Genomic DNA, 6807 nt, shown 5'->3' on the forward strand with positions numbered 1-6807 from the left:
GCTTAGGTATATAGGCATCACCAAGGAGCTGCTGCCAACTACCCATGACGCAGAGCGCTACTGCTCATGCATGTTTAGGTATATAGGCATCATCGAGGAGCCACTGCTAACCGCCCATAACGTAGCGCTACTGCTCGTGCACATTTAGATGCTAGGTCGAGGACAGGGCTGCTTCTGGGTAACACGAATGAGAACGTGGCTGGTCGTCGAATCGAATGACGATAGAATGCGTTGTCTCAAAGATGTTTAGCATGGAGAAATAAGTATTTTGAGAGAAATTATGGAAAGCAAATGGAGAAAACATCATGGATAAAATCATTATTGAAATGCATATATACATAAAAAGGCACATATCTTTTGTAGAATGTCTCAAGGATAGAAATGCCTAAGGTGTTCGATGTGCCAGGAATTAGGGATGTCAATGCCGTCTTGATCATAGAGCCTATATGACCCTGGTCGGGTCATAGCCTTGATGATGTATGGACCCTCCCAAGGTGAAGATAGCTTGTGCATTTTGTCGTCTTCTGTCTCCTGCGGAGTACCATATCGCCGATCGCAAAGGATCGCTCCTAGATATTATGGTTGTAGTACTTACGTAGACTATCTAGGTACTTGGTTGTTTGAACACATGTGACCAAGCGTTCTCCCTCAAGTCGGACGACATCATCTTGTCATGCCTAATTGTTGTTCTCTTCATCATAGTTCTCTATCCTTGGTGCTCAGAAAGCGACATCGGCGGGTAACACAACCTCTGATCCAAACACTAAGAAATAGGGGGAGACTCTAGTATTGTGACTGGGCTAGGTCCTTAGTGCCTAGATCATAGCTGGTAGTTCTTTGAGCCATTTACCCAGATGTCTCTGATCCTTCTCACACAACATCTTCTTTAGGGCATCTAAAATCATGCCATTCGCTTGCTCAACCTGGCCATTAGCCCTGGGGTGCGCGATCGATACATACTTAATAGATATGCACCGATCCTCGTAGAAATCCTAGAAGTCATTGCCAGTAAATGTAGAACCAAGGTCGGTGATGATACTATTCAACAGCACAAACCTATGGATAATGTCGTTGAAGAGCTCCGCTGCTTTTTTGCCATAGACTAGACTAGCGGCTTCTACTCGACCCCCTTGGAGAATTTTTTAATAACGACATAAACCCATCAGAATCTGCTAGGGTGTTCTTGAATGGCCCAATCATGTCCAGTCCCTAGCATGCAAATGGCCAAGAGGCGGGAATCATCTGCAGAGCCTGAGCTAGAACATGGATCTATTTGGCAAAAAATTGGCAACCCTCACACCGTTAGATGAGTGTTTCAGCATCTTCTACTGCTAAAGGCTAGTAGAAACCTACTTGGAACGCTTTGTTGACCAGACTTCTAGAGGCTGCATGGTTGCCATAGGATCCAGCGTGGATTTCTTGAAGCAATGCCACTCCTTCCTGAGATATGCACTTCTAAAGCATTTCCTCCTTTAAATTCTTCCGCATTAGCTGGCCATCGACTAGCATGTAATGCTTGCTACGGTGAATTAGGCATTCCATCTCAATCTTGTTAGCTGGTACATCTACAGCGTCAAGTACTTGATAAAAGCCTCTCGCCAATCATAGCTCGATGCAGGAATTACCAGGACCAATTGCTCGATAGGGGAAGATTCATGACATGCTTGCTCCTGCTTAATGGATGGAGTTTGAAGATCCTGGACAAAGACACCAGTTGGGACCTCAGTTCTGGTTGACCCTAGCTTAGATAACTGGTCGGCTGCTTGGTTCTGATCTCGTACGATGTGGTGGTATTCAATGTTGTAGAACTTGCCCTCCAACTTTCTGATTTTCGAGCAGTAAGCATCCATCTTATCACTAGTACAAGACCAATCCTTGTTGACCTGATTAATGACAAGCATGGAGTTGCCATATACCAAGAGGCATTTAACACCAAGTTCAACAGCAATACGGAGACCATGGAGACAAGCTTCGTACTCGGTGGCATTATTGGAGGCTAGAAACTAAATTCAAAGGACATATCGGAGGTGATCCTCAAATGGAGAAATAACAAAGATACCTATCCTAGCACCATCAAGGTTGAGGGAGCCATCGAAGTACATGACCCAGTGCTAGGGTCGATCGGCTGAGACATGAGCTTACATGTCAGTCCATTCAACGATGAAGTCGGCAAGCACTTGAGACTTTATCGTCTGGCGGCCCCTGAAATCAATGGAGTATGTGCCGAGCTCTACCACCGATTTAATGATGTGGCCATTGGCTTCCTTATTACGTAGGATGTCGCCCAGCGGATACTCAGTAACCACTGCTACTTGATACATCTCAAAGTAATGGCGGAGCTTCTTGGACGTAATAAGGATAGCATACAATAGTTTATGGACCTAAGGATACCGAGCCTTAGACTTGTTCAGGACTTCACTGATGAAGTATATAGGGCGCTGAACCTTATAGGCGTGCCCAGCTTCTTTTGTTTTGACGATAATGGTCGTACTGTCGACACGGTTGGTTGCGGCGAAGTAGACCAATAAGGTTTCACCAGGCTATGGTGCTATCATAACTGGAGGCATCGTGAGGAATTGTTTGAGCTCATCAAAGGCCTTGTCAGCTTCAGGCATCCAGGTGATCTTCCCTGAAGCTTTGAGTAGCTTGAAGAAAGGTAAACCCTTTTCCCCCAATTGGGATATGAAATGGCTTAAAGCCACCATGCATCCCTTTAACTTCTAGACATCCTTTATGCAGGTTGGCGGTTTCATCTTGGTGACCGCTTCTATCTTTTCTAGGTTTGCTTCGATGCCATGATGGCTGACGACATTGCCTAGGAGTATACCAGATGGAACACCAAATATGCACTTAGTGGGATTTAGCTTCCATTGGAATTTCTTCAGGTTTTGGAATGTTTCTTCGAGGTCGGCGATGAGTTTATCGGTAGTCTTAGACTTAACCACCACATCGTCGATGTAGGCCTCGACGTTCTTCCCAATTTACTCTTGGAGGCATCGTTGGATAGCCCTCTAGTTGGTGGCACCGACATTCTTAAGCCCAAAGGACATGGTGGTGTAGCAATAGGCACTGAAGGGTGTGATGAATGAAGTCTTGGTCTGGTCTTCCTCCTTTAAGGAGATCTGGTGATAACTAGAATAGCAATCGAGAAAGCACAAGAGCTCACAACCGGCTATTGAATCTATGACCTCGTCAATGCGAGGTAAGCCGAAGGGGTCTTTAGGGCAGTGCTTGTTGAGATCGGTGTAATCAACACACATTCTCCATTCATTATTCTTTTTTCATACAAGGACTGGATTGGCGAGCCACTCTAGGTGATACACCTCTTTAATAAAACCGGCTGCTAAGAGCCGTGTTATTTTTGCCCTAATGGCCTCCTTTTTGTCTTGCGTGAATCATCATAGCTTTTACTTGATTGGTTTGGCGATCAGTGAGACATTTAAGGAGTGCTCAATTAGCTCCCGAGGAACACCGAGCATGTTAGCAGGTTTCTATGCAAACATGTTGACATTTCTGTGAAGGAAGCTAATGAGCATGTCTTCCTATTTGGGGTCAAGATGGGCCCTGATCTGGGCCATCCTGCTTTTGTCGTCGATCACAAGCTCAACCTCGGTTGTGTCTTTGGACTTAGTCGCAGACTGAGGTGGCTCCTGAGTTGGGATCGCCTGCTCCTCCACTAGGATCTTCTTGGAGTCGGTGATGCAAACCTCCATTCTAGCTGAGAGGTCCATTGCTTCGGTGATGGCGATTCCTTCTTGTTCACAGTCGTAGGTGGTGGAGACATTGGTGCGCAGGGTGAGAACGCCCTGCTCCATCGGGATCTTCAACACCATGTAGACCTAATGGGGTATGGCCATGAACTTGGTGAGAGCTGGTCAACCAAGGATGGTGTGGTAAGCGGTGTCAAAGTCTGCCATGAAGAAGTTCACATACTCAGTACAGAAGTGGTCGGTGGTGCCAAACTAGACTAGCAAGGTGATCTGCTCCAAAGGTTGGGACGCTCTGCTAGGTACAATACCCTAGAATGGAGAATCAACAGGGACAAGATCGTCCTTTGTGTGGCCTAACTCAGTTAGGGCTCCGGCGAAGAGGATATTGAGGGCACTCCCACCGACGATGAGGACCTTCTTGAACTGCACGTTGCGGATGGTGGGATCTAACATGAGTGGAAAATGCCCTGGGTATGGGGTATCTACCCACTGGTCAGCCCAACTGAATGTGATAGGATACTCCAACCAGTCTAGATATTTGGGATCGGCGACCATGCCATATTGGGTGATCGACATGACCTACCTAGTGGTGAGCTTCTGCTGGCATTTGCTCTTGGAGGCAGCATACCCTCTGGAGATTGTGGCGACGGTCTTGTTGGCATCTTGGGCAGTGGGTCATGCATCCTTAGGACGCTCCTCCCCTTTGCCATCATGTGACTTATCGTCCTTGCGTGTTTGCTATTTTTGCTCCTCATCACGGAAAGCTTTGGCCATGCCATGGCATTGTCGCATGGTGTGCTTGCTATTCTTGTGAATTAAGCATGGACCGTCAAGGAGTTCTTCGTAGGCAGCATTGAAATTTCGCTTAGTGCATGGCTGCTCTATGTTGTCGATGGAGTTTTCCGATTAGTGGCGACATGGCTATGTAGCCCTCGATCCCTCTAGCCGATCAGCTTCTTTGGAGTCTGCGTATGAGTTTGCAACCTTGAGGAGTTCGCCGATGGTCTGGGACCTCTTGCAGTAAATTTTGGAGCACAGCTCCTAACGGTGATGGAGTCCTCTGGTGAAAGTAGAGATGTCCTCACTATCTAGTCAATTCGTGGATGGCCACATCCAATTCTAGATGTCGTTGACCTAGGCCTGAGCTCTTTTGAGTAGTGCTTGAATCTTGAGTATCTCCAACGTTTATCAGAGTCTAGCCAACTCATGGGTGGCACAGCTAGATTGGCGCTTGGCATCTACTCCACTCACTGATTGTCCACCATGAGGAACTCTTGTTGGATATTATGGGTGAGAGGCGGCAGGCCACCTTTGGTGGCTTGGGCGGTGTTTTCTGCTTCTTCATTGTGACATCGTTGGTGATCAGTGTTCCTAGCTTCACACTCACAACGTTGGACACTGGTCTATCCATCGACAACAACATTGTCATGGCTAACCATGAAAAGCTCTCTCCCAAAACCTAGATGGAAAGATGGTAGAGCCCTCGGAGTATGGCTTAGGACTTTCCTCCAGGATGGTGTGGAGCGTTTCATCCGAAAGATCTATTTGGATTTCCACCTTGTTTATCATTGGCGCAGGTCGGTTGGCCTCAGGGAAGTTGATCTAATAGAGGTCATTGATGTGGCTGTGCTTGGTGTGGTCGGCGAAAAGATGGTGCATGGCGTCCCGACAGATCGGACCCGCACCCACCAACCTGAAAGAATACGACTTTGGCATGTTCTCCATCGAGGGGGGAGTGGTCAGCGTTGAACAGTATGCCCTTTTAGAGTTGCCATGATCACCAGATTGGAATCTAGCTGCCTTGAACAAAGTGGCCGAGCAGGTCACTCGGTTGTAGCGGCTTGGTGATCTTAGAGTATGAGAAATTCATCGCTCACTCTAGATTGATCTAAGACCGAACCCATGAGGAGCTGACATTCCGCTAAGTGGTCTATGACCTGATCGATGGATGTGATCAGATAATCATTGCTGATGGATCTCCTAACCCATCGGCGGGGCATCAGGATTGGAGATGTCGTTGCAAGTGTTGGCGCGATTGGCGTAGGGTGATCCTGCACCGCTTCCATGATCTTCCCGGTGCCATCGGGACCGATGATCCAAGTCATGGATCTGACCGTGAAGATCTGGCAAAGCTCGGGAAAGTGACCATCTGGTTGGCCATGGAATCAGCATGCACACCCCCTACATGGAGTGCCACTATCGATGAAATCTAGTCAGCAGTCTACCGAGAGGTATACCCATGGTAGTAGATGATTAGTGGAGGTGCGCGTAATAGGAACCGGATGGTGACATGGTAGGGAATCAAGGTGACTATGCATCCAAAGGATGTGGTGATGACGATGAAGTAGGTATCGAAGTCATGATGGTGCTGTTGAGGTCAAACTCACCTAGTGAGTGCATCTCGCTAGGTGAGTACGCTAAAATCTCATCGTCTGAATCCAATATCTCATCATGCTTAGTGAAGTGGTTACATCAAGAATCTTGGGTAATGGGGGACTCTCCGATTTGCTGAGCTAAAGTAGTAGTGTCAGACCCTAGGGTCAACTCAGCTCTATTAATGGTAGGATTAGTAGGCTCGGTGGTTGCATCAGGCTCCACGATTGTTGGGGAAGCCCTAGGAGGCTCTATATGTGCCACTATGGCATGGCACGTAGTATCTGGCCCCTCGATCTGATTGGGCGGAGAAGGTTGATCAGCTACCTCATGAGCTAAAGCTGAACTTTGCTTATGTTTGACTATAGTAATACTAGCATTAGCAGGTTCATGTGAACGAACCACTGGTGCTGGGGGCGTTAGCGTCATCGCCGAGGGCAATGGGGAGAGCAGCAGCCTAGGACATGGCGTGAGTCTTGGCGATGGGAACATCGATCTATGAGGACTGGACATCGCCGCTACCTCCGCTGAACCACTGCAGGAAGCGAGGACTATAGCCGGGCCACCGACGGCCTTCATGGCAACTGACGGGTGGTAGAGGTGGGTGGCGAGGAGAGGTCTTTTGCGTAATGGAAGGTGGAATGGTAAACAATATGAATTAGGGCGAGGCCAGGCTTTATGTATACATAGGGATGCTAGGGCTTCTATGGCAAGAAACTCCATA

This window comes from Miscanthus floridulus, chromosome 4, assembly GCF_019320115.1.
Source record: "Miscanthus floridulus cultivar M001 chromosome 4, ASM1932011v1, whole genome shotgun sequence".
Taxonomy (NCBI): domain Eukaryota; kingdom Viridiplantae; phylum Streptophyta; class Magnoliopsida; order Poales; family Poaceae; genus Miscanthus; species Miscanthus floridulus.